Below are 10,599 nucleotides of genomic sequence, written 5' to 3'. Positions count from 1 at the left end.
GCAGACACACTGAAACCATACTCACAGAAAACTAGTTAATCTAATCACACTAGGACCACAGCCTTGTTTAACTCAGTGAAACTAAGCCATGCCCGTGGGGCAACCCGAGATGGGCGGGCCATGGTGGAGAGATCTGGCAGAATGTGGTCCACTGGAGAAGGGAAAGGCAAACCACTTCAGTATTCTTGCCTTGAAAACCACATGAACATTATGAAAAGGCAAAATGATAGAATACTGAAAGAGGAACTCCCCAGGTCAGTACGTGCCCAACACGCTACTGGAGATCAGTGGAGAAATAACTCCAGAAAGAATGAAGGGAGGGAGCCAAAGCAAAAACAATACCCAGTTGTGAATGTGACTGGTGATAGAAGCAAGGTCGGATGCTGTAAAGAGCAATATTGCATAGGAACCTGGAATGTCAGGTCCATGAATCAACGCAAATTGGAAGTGGTCAAACAGGAGATGGCAAGAGTGAATGTGGACATTCTAGGAATCAGCGAACTAAAATGTACTGGAATGGGTGAATTTAACTCAGATGACCATTATATACACTACTGTGGGCACGAATCCTTTTGAAGAAATGGAGTAGCTATCATGGTCAACAAAAGAGTCTGAAATGCAGTACTTGGATGCAATCTCAAAAATGACAGAGTGATCTCTGTTCGTTTCCAAGGCCAACCATTCAATATCACAGTAATCCATGTCTATGCCCCAATCAGTAATGCTGAAGAAGCTGAAGTTGAACGGTACTATGAAGACCTACAAGACCTTTTAGAACTAACACTCAAAAAAGATGTCCTTTTCATTATAGGGGACTGGAATGCAAAAGTAGGAAGTCAAGAAACACCTGGAGTAACAGGCAAATTTGGCCTTGGAGTATGGAATGAAGCAGGGCAAAGACTAATAGAGTTTTGCCAAGAAAATGCACTGGTCATGGCAAACACCTTCTTCCAACAACACAAGAGAAGACTCGACACATGGCCATCACCAGATCGTCAACACTGAAATCAGATTGATTATATTCTTTGCAGCCAAAGATGGAGAAGCTCTATACAGTCAACAGAAACAAGACCAGGAGCTGACTGTTGCTCAAATCATGAACTCCTTAATACCAAATTCAGACTCAAATTGAAAAAAGTTGGGAAAACCGCTAGACAATTCAGGTATGGCCTAAATCAAATCCCTTATGATTATACAGTGAAAGCGAGAAATAGATTTAAGGGCCTAGATCTGATAGATAGAATGCCTGATGAACTATGGACTAAGGTTCGTGACATTGTACAGGAGACAGGGATCAAGACCATCCCCATGGAAAAGAAATGCAGAAAAGCAAAATGGCTGTCTGGGGAGGCCTTACAAAGAGCTGTGAAAAGAAGAGAGGTGAAAAGCAAAGGAGAAAAGGAAAGATATAAGCATCTGAATGCAGAGTTCCAAGGAATAGCAGGAAGAATCAAGAAAGCCTTCTTCAGTGATCAGTGCAAAGAAATAGGGGGAAACAAAAGAATGGGAAAGACTAGAGATCTCTTCAAGAATATTAGAGATACCAAGGGAACATTTTATGCAAAGATGGGCTCGATAAAGGACAGAAATGGTCTGGACCTAACAGAAGCAGAAGATATTAAGAAGAGGTGGCAAGAATGCACAGAAGAATGGTACAAAAAAGATCTTCAACAGCAAGATAATCACGATGGTGTGATCACTCACCTAGAGCCAGACATCCTGGAATATGAAGTCAAGTGGGCCTTAGGAAGCATCACTACGAACAAAGCTAGTGGAGGTGATGGAATTTCAGTTGAGCTATTTCATATCCTGAAAGATGATGTTGTGAAAGTGCTGCACTCAATATGGCAGCAAATTTGGAAAACTCAGCAGTGGCCACAGGACTGGAAAAGGTCAGTTTTTATTCCAATTCCAAAGGAAGGCAATGCCAAAGAATACTCAAACTACCGCACAATTGCACTCATCTCACGTGCTAGTAAAGTAATGCTCAAAATTCTCCAAGCCAGGCTTCAGCAATACATGATCCATGAACTTCCTGATGTTCAAGCTGGTTTTAGAAAAGGCAGAGGAACCAGAGATCAAATTGCCAACATCTGCTAGATCATGGATAAATCAAGAGAGTTCCAGAAAAACATCTATTTCTGCTTTCTTGACTATGCCAAAGCCTTTGACTGTGTGGATCACAATAAACTGTGGAAAATTCTGAGAGAGATGGGAATACCAGACCACCTGACCTACCTCTTGAGAAACCTGTATGCAGGTCAGGAAGCAACAGTTAGAACTGGACATGGAACAACAGACTGGTTCCAAATAGGAAAAGGAGTATATCAAGGCTGTATATTGTCACCCTGCTTATTTAACTTCTATGCAGAGTATGGTGTTTTCCAGTTGGCTCAGAGGTTAAAGCATCTCCCTGCAATGCAGGAGACCCGTGTTCGATTCCTGGGTTGGGAAGATCCCCTGGAGAAGGAAATGGAAACCCACTTCAGTATTCTTTCCTGGAGAATCCCATGGATGTAGGAGCCTGGTTGGCTACAGTCCACAGGCTCACAGAGTCAGACACGACTGAACGACTTCACTTTCACTTTAAGCAGAGTACATCATGAGAAACACTGGGCTTGAAGAATCACAAGCTGCATTCAAGATTGCTGGGAGAAATATCAATAATCTCAGATATACAGATGACACCACCCTTATGGCAGAAAGTGAAGAGGAACTAAAAAGCCTCTTGATGAAAATGAAAGAGGAGAGTGAAAAAGTTGGCTTAAAGCTCAACTTTCAGAAAATGAAGATCATGGCATCCGGTCCCATCACTTCATGGGAAATAGATGGGGAAACAGTGGAAACAGTGTCAGACTTTATTTTTTTGGGCTCCAAATCACTGCAGATGGTGACTGCAGCCAGAAATTAAAAGACGCTTACTCCTTGGAATCAAAGTTATGACCAACCTAGATAGCATATTCAAAAGCAGAGACATTACTTTGCTGACTAAGGTCCGTCTAGTCAAGGCTATGGTTTTTCCTGTGGTCATGTATGGACGTGAGAGGTGGACTGTGAAGAAAGCTGAGCGCCAAAGAATTGATGCTTTTGAACTGTGGTGTTGGAGAAGACTCTTGAGAGTCCCTTGGACTGCAAGGAGATCCAACCAATCCATTCTGAAAGAGATCAGCCCTGGGATTTCTTTGGATGGAATGATGTTAAAGCTGAAACTCCAGTACTTTAGCCACCTCATGCGAAGAGTTGACTCATTGGAAAAGACTCTGAAGCTGGGAGGGACTGGAGGCAGGAGGAGAAGGGGACGACAGAGGAGGAGATGGCTGGATGGCATCACTGATTCGATGGCCTGAGTCTGAGTGAACTCCGGGAGTTGGTGATGGACATGGGGGCCAAACGTGCTGTGATTCACGGGGTCGCAAATAGTTGGACACGACTGAGTGACTGAACTGAACTGAACTGAACAGAAGTTTTCCTTCAACACCAGCATTCTCATCCCTCAGACCTGTAGTTCAGCTTGTCTATCCACCTAGCTTTGGCCTCCCAAATCAAGTACACCTACATCTAACACTTATGCATTTTTTCTTAATTAAAATATAATTAACATACATGGCTTTGATTATGTTGAGGTATGTTCCCTCTAAGCCCACTTTCTGAAGATTTTTTTTTTTTCATCATAAATGGATACGGAATTATATCGAGTCTTTTCTGCATCTATTGAAATGATATGGTTTTTATCACTCAGTTTGTTAACGTCATGCACCAAACTGGCTGATTTATGAATATTGAAAAACTTGCACCGTTGGATAAACCTCACTTAATCATGAAGTATGATCCTTTTAATATATTGTTAGATTTAGTTTTCTGGTACTTTGTTGAGGATTTTTGCATCTAAGTTCATCAGTGATTATGGAATGTAATTTTTTTTTTACAGGTCTTTGCCTGGTTTTGGTACCAGGGTAATGCTGGCCTCATAGAAGGAGTTTGGAAGTGTTTCTTCCTCTGCAATGTTTTTGAATAGTTTGAGACGATTAGGTGTTAACTCTTCTCTAAATGTTTGGTAATATTCACCTGGGAAGCCACATGGTCCTGGATATTTGTTAGTTGGAAGTTTAATTACCAATTTGACTTTATTATTGGAAATTAGACTGTTCATATTCTCAATTTCCTCCTAGATCCATCTCAGGAAACTATACCTTCCTAAAAATTTGTTTATTTCTTCTAGGTTAACCATTTTATTGATGTATAGTTGGTTAGCAATACCACTCATGGGTGGTATCCAAAAATAAAAACACCAGTTTGAAAATATAATGTACCCCAATGTTTGCTGCTGCTGCTGCTGCTGCTGCTGCTGCTAAATCGCTTTAATCTTGTCTGACTCTGTGTGACCCCAGAGATGGCAGCCCACCAGGCTCCCCTGTCCCTGGGATTCTCCAGGGAAGAACACTAGAGTGGGTTGCCATTTCCTTCTCCAATGCATGAAAGTGAAAAATTAGAGCAGCATTATTTACAAATAGAAAGATATGGAAGCAAACTAAGCGACCATGAACAGATAAATGGACAAAGAAGATGTTAGAAACACACACACACACACACACACACAAAATGGAACACTATTCAGCCTCAAGAAATGAAAATTTTGCCATTTTCAGCAACATGGATGAACTTGGAGGGTATTATGCAAAGTGAAATAAGTCAGACATAGTAAAACAAATACTGTATGATACTTCTTATATGTGGAAACTAAAAAATACAAAACACTAGTGCATATAACAAAAAAGTAGGCTTACAGGTACAGAGAACATGCTAACAGTTAACAGTGAAGAGGTGGGGGAGGAGTATTATAGGGGTGGAGAAGCAGGAGATACAAACTATTTGGTGTAAGATAGGTCAAGGTTGTATTGTGTGACATGGAGAATATCGTTCAATATAGAATAACTATGTTATTAGTCATTGTATGTTATTAATACGTAGTATGCTATTAATATGTAGTATGCTCCTGCTGCTAAGTCGCTTCAGTCGTGTCTGACTCTGTGCGACCCCATAGACGGCAGCCCATCAGGGTCCCCCATCCCTGGGATTCTCCAGGCAAGAATATTGGAGTGGGTTGCCATGTCCTTCTCCAATGCATGAAAGTGAAAAGTGAAAGTGAAGTCGCTCAGTCGTGTCCGACTGTTTGCGTTCCCATGGACTGCAGCTTAACAGGCTCCTCCATCCATGGGATTTTCCAGGCAAGAGTACTGGAGTGGGTTGCCATTGCCTTCTCCATATGTAGTATAATAACTCTAAATACAAATATAAACATTGTATAAAAAATCAAAAAAGAAAAACAAAACATAAATATAGTTGATCTAGAGTAATATATTAGTTTTTGTTGTAGTACATAGTGATTTCATATTTGCATACATTATGAAAGATTACCATGATAAATCTAGTAACCATCTATCCCCTTACAAAGTCATTGCAATATTATTGACCATATTCCTATATTACCTCCATGTGGATTATTTTGTAATTAAAGGTTTATACCTCTTAATCCCCTTCACCTTTTTTCCTTAACCCAGTTCCCTTCTCTTCAGCAGCCACTCATTTGTTTTCTGTATCTATGAGTCTGTTTTCATTTTGTTTTGTTTGTTTTTAGATTCCACATGTATGTGAGATCATATGGTATTTGTATTTCTCTGACTCATTTCACTTAGTATGGGTGGAGGAGCCTGATAGGCTGCAGCCCATGGGGTGGCTAAGAGTCGGACTCGACTGAGCGACTTCCCTTTCACTCTTCACTTTCATGAATTGGAGAAGGACATGGCAACCCACTCCAGTGTTCTTGCCTGGAGAATCCCAGGGATGGAGGAGCCTGGTGGGCTGCTGTCTATGGGGTCGCACAGAGTCGGACACGACTGAAGCAACTTAGCAGCAGCAACAGCAGCATAACACCTTCCGGATCAATCCATATTGTCTCAAATGGCAAGATTTTTAATGACTGAGTAACATTTTATATATTACACATATATACATACATGCCACATCTCCTTCATCTATTCATTTATCAATGAACACTTAGGTTGCTTCATTATCTTTGCAACTGTAAATGATGCAGTGAATATTGCTGTGCATGATATCTTTTCAACTCAATGTTTTTGTTTTCTTTGGGTAAATACCCAGAAGTAGAATTGCTGAATCAAATGAAAAAAGTTCTATTTTTAACTTTTTGAGGAACCTCAATGCTGTTTTCCATTGTGGCTGCACAAATTTACAGTCCCACTAACAGTGCAGGAGTGTTCCATTTTCTCCACATTCTCACTAACACTTGTTTTTTCTTGTCTTTATAATGGTAGCCATTCTTACAGTTGTGAGGTGGTATCTTATTGTGTTTTTTTTTTTTTAATTTTAAAATCTTTAATTCTTACATGTTTTCCCTGATGATTAGTGATGTCGAGTATCAATTCATGCGCCCGTTGGCCATCTGTATATCTTCTTTGGAAAAAAAAAAATGTTTATTTAGGGCACATGTCAATTTTTTAGTTCAGTTGTTTGTTTAGTTTATATTGTTTGAATTTTTGCATATTTTGGATATTAACCCCTTATCAGATTTACAGTTTGAAATATCTTCTACCTTCACTAGGCTGCTTTTTCATTTTATTGAGTTTTCTCCATTTTACAAAATTTTTCAATTTGTGATAAACTTAATGTTTACTTCTGCTTTTGTTGCTTGTGTTTTGGGTGTCATATCCATAAAATCATTGCCAAGACCAATGTCAAGGAGCTTTTTCCCTATATTCTCTTCTAGGCATTTTATGGTTTCAAGTACAGAGTGATCATAAATAATAAATTATTTATCCCAATTTATATATATTTTTCCTTTTATGTTTGTATTTAAATTCTTCCAACCTCATGGCTATTCTACCCCCATTGAGGCAGCGGTAGACTGGGAAAAATGAGCCACATTTTAGCTGACTCTGCCACTTGCTAACTAAATTACTTAGGGTAAGTTCCATACATACTAGTTTTTCAGATTTTCATGTATAAACTGAAAATACAATAAAAACACTTCCTATCCAAGAGAATTATTATTAACATCAAATACAGTTTATAACCTTGGGCTTCCCTGGTGGCTAAGACTGTAAAGAACCTGCCTGCAATGTGGGAGACTGAGGTTCAGTCCCTGGGTTGGGAATATCCTCTGGAGAAGGGATTGGCTACCCATTCCAGTATTCTTGCCTGGAGAATTCCATGAACAGAGGAGCTTAGCCAGTTACAGTCCATGGAGTCATAAAGAGTTGGACGCAACTAACACAACACAATTTATAACCTGAAAACTTACAGACAACAAAAACTGACATTCTTTTAAAGTGGCTTTTTGAATGTTTTGGAAGTTAAATTTTCATACGGTGAATACTTTTTCTTGAACACATAGAGTATGCCAAGCACTGTGCTGGATATTTTGCAAAAACTTTCTACTTTAATCATCTTTGCAACTCTCTGAAATAATAGCAATGTGTATTTTCCAGTGAAAGAAACTAAAACTCAGACTAGTTAAATAGCTTGCCAAAGGCCATCTGTCTGAGTCAAAAGCCCATGTTCTTTTGATGACACCACACTGTCACCCATCCATTAATTTGGAACTCTCTAGATGTTTCTAGAGGAGACTACAAAATTATTTGATCTTGCAATAACGTTTTTGGATTCTTATGTATACAGTCTCATGATTAAAAACTTGAAGTAGCCTGAGAATATTTTATATCAAATGTCTAATACCATTTAAGTACAGTATTTAGTAGAAGAATGGAATTTATATAGCAATCAATTCTACTTATAAATAGCCTTTTTCTATTCAGTTTTACACCCATCAGTTAGTCCTACTTTCTTACAAACTAGGACACAACCACAGGAAATTAAGCTCAGGTGGGGAGGGAACAAATTATCACTTACATTGGATTGTTTTTGTGCTGAAATAATACATTTTGAGTAAAAACCTGCTGGAGATAGTGGGTATTCTGAAGGTAGAAACTGAGCATTTGGAACCTCCTAATGGAGAAGGCAATGGCACCCCATTCCAGTACTCTTGCCTGGAAAATCTCATGGGCAGAGGAACCTGGTGGGCTGCAGTCCATGGGGTCGCTAAGAGTTGAACACGACTGAGAGACTTCACTTTCACTCCTCACTTTCATGCATTGGAGAAGGAAATGGCAACCCACTCCAGTGTTCTTGCTTGGAGAATCCCAGGGATGGGGGAGCCTGGTGGGCTGCTGTCTGCGTGGTCGCACAGAGTCAGACATGACTGAAGCGATTAAAAAAAAAAAATGACCACCAACACACTAATTCTATCTTGATTTTTTTGTTTGGTTTTCATTTTCAAATGATCTTGAGCTAACATGGCCACACAGTCTCAAGTGTGCCCACCTCTTCTCTCTTCTTTGAAGAGGTTCTTTGCAGTGCTCTTTGAGGAGTGGCATTAGAACAGAACAGAACGATTTAGCAAAAAGATCTGAAAAGAGCTCCTCTTGGATATTTTCCAATGTTAGAGAGAGAGATTTGCAAGAAGAAAATTAATGTTCATTTCTACTCACTCAGTGAGAACAGAGTTCCAATTTGATTGGCAATTATGTGATTTCAGAATAAAGTTGTTTGTATGCTAATAAGTTATGTTTTCTCTTTCATTCTTCTAATAATACTTTTAGGGCTCTCAATTATATTTTTGCTGACAGCTATAACAAAGAATCAAATAGTAACTTGATTTGCCCACTCCCTAACCATAGCCATCTAGATTCTAAGGCATTCATCATTTGGATATAAACTAAATCTCTTTAATGTTAAGAAGATTGGAGAGGATAATATCTTTCATCAGCCTGCTGATGCTGTGAATTTGTTTGTGAAAAGTGGCCCCTTGTTCAAGTTGAATCTGGGAAAACTCCCAAACATTGGCTAATTCAGTAGTTAGGGGGCTGGATAATCCTGAGGGGCCTGTGAATTTGGCAAGCATAAGGATGTAGAAGCAGGCCCAGATTTTTTTTTTTTTTTTTTTGGCCTGTGAATTGTCAGCTATCTCTGCTCTACCTCCCTCAGGCTTGAGGTTAGTATACAGTCAAAGAAAGAAATAAGCACAATCAGCAGCAGTGACTTCAACATGTTGAAAATAAGAAATCTAGTGTTTCATATGGGGATCATAACAGAATATGGAGATGTTTGAGAAAAAAGTATCTAATATGCTGATAAAAAGAGAAAAGCTAAATGGTGACTTCTAAGATAAAGAAGTTAAAAGGGTTATTGATGTTTTTATTTTCTTTAAAGATAGTGGTAGTGAAAAAAGAAGTATTGTCATAGGGATAGTGGTCTCCTATAGCTATGTAAATGACAAGGGGAAATCAGGATATCTGTATTTCCTGAAAAAAAAAAAATTGGATTGATCCTTTGTGGAAGCTCAGTGACAAAGATCACTAGTATGCCAAATGATAGTTGTACACCAAGCCAGTCTGTCTGATGTATAGAGGTGTGGTTGAGTAACAACTGTACTGTGGTCTATTAATAACGACCTTTTCCTAACACAGTTCAGTTCAGTTCAGTTGCTCAGTCGTGTCCGACTCTTTGTGACCCCATGAATCGCAGCACGCCAGGCCTAACACAGAGGCACAATGAATTATTAACTGCTGTGGCAATCAATTTACTCCTGGGAAAGAGAAATAACAGATTCAGTCATTTTCTTATTACTCTCCTTTTAGGGCTTCTTATACATGCTAATATAAGGTATGACTGGAAAACAGCAAGATAAGTGTTTAAATAAGCATACAAACATTCTTAGATTTTGGTGAATTTTGTCCTCTTCAAAGTAATAAACGTAGCTGTATATGTGATAACTATTGTTTCCAAGTTGTCCAGAGCACAGAATCCAGATGTCCTCTAATTTTATTATTTTCAGTAAAGGTAATTCATGAAAGGTAGAATGCAATATTGGAGAAGGCAATGGCATCCCACTCCAGTACTCTTGCCTGGAAACTCCCATGGATGGAGGAGCCTGGTAGGCTGCAGTCCATGGGGTCGCTAAGAGTCAGACTCGACTGAGCGTCTTCACTTTCACTTTTCACTTTCATGCATTAGAGAAGGAAATGGCAACCCACTCCAGTGTTCTTGCCTGGAGAATCCCAGAGATGGCGGAGCCCAATGGGCTGCCATCTGTGGGGTCGCACAGAGTCGGACACGACTGAAGCGACTTAGCAGCAGCAGCAGCAGAATGCAATATTAATCTGAATAATTTTGCATGACTTTTCACCACTATTTATAAATCAGGAAAAGTTTGTGATCAACCATACTGTGATTCGGGGTTCAGTAAATAAGGTTACAGAAGCTATGCAGTTATTCTAGCAATGTGTAGAATTCTTTCTGGCAGTTGTCACCAGAATCAGCTTATGAGTCACACAAGGAAATCACTGTTATTACTTTATCTCACTGTGAGATATGTTCCTACAGCTGAGCATAAAAGCATCTCAGCATCCCATTTTCTTTGCACAGGTTCCCTAAGCGGACCTCTGAGTAGAGTGCTTCCATACTAAACCGACATACTAAAATGTTGAAAAGAACATGACTCCCATTCTTAGAGGTTCCATTAAT

The sequence above is a fragment of the Capricornis sumatraensis genome, chromosome X, assembly GCF_032405125.1.
Source record: "Capricornis sumatraensis isolate serow.1 chromosome X, serow.2, whole genome shotgun sequence".
Taxonomy (NCBI): domain Eukaryota; kingdom Metazoa; phylum Chordata; class Mammalia; order Artiodactyla; family Bovidae; genus Capricornis; species Capricornis sumatraensis.
Note: the sequence above shows the minus strand (reverse complement) of the source record.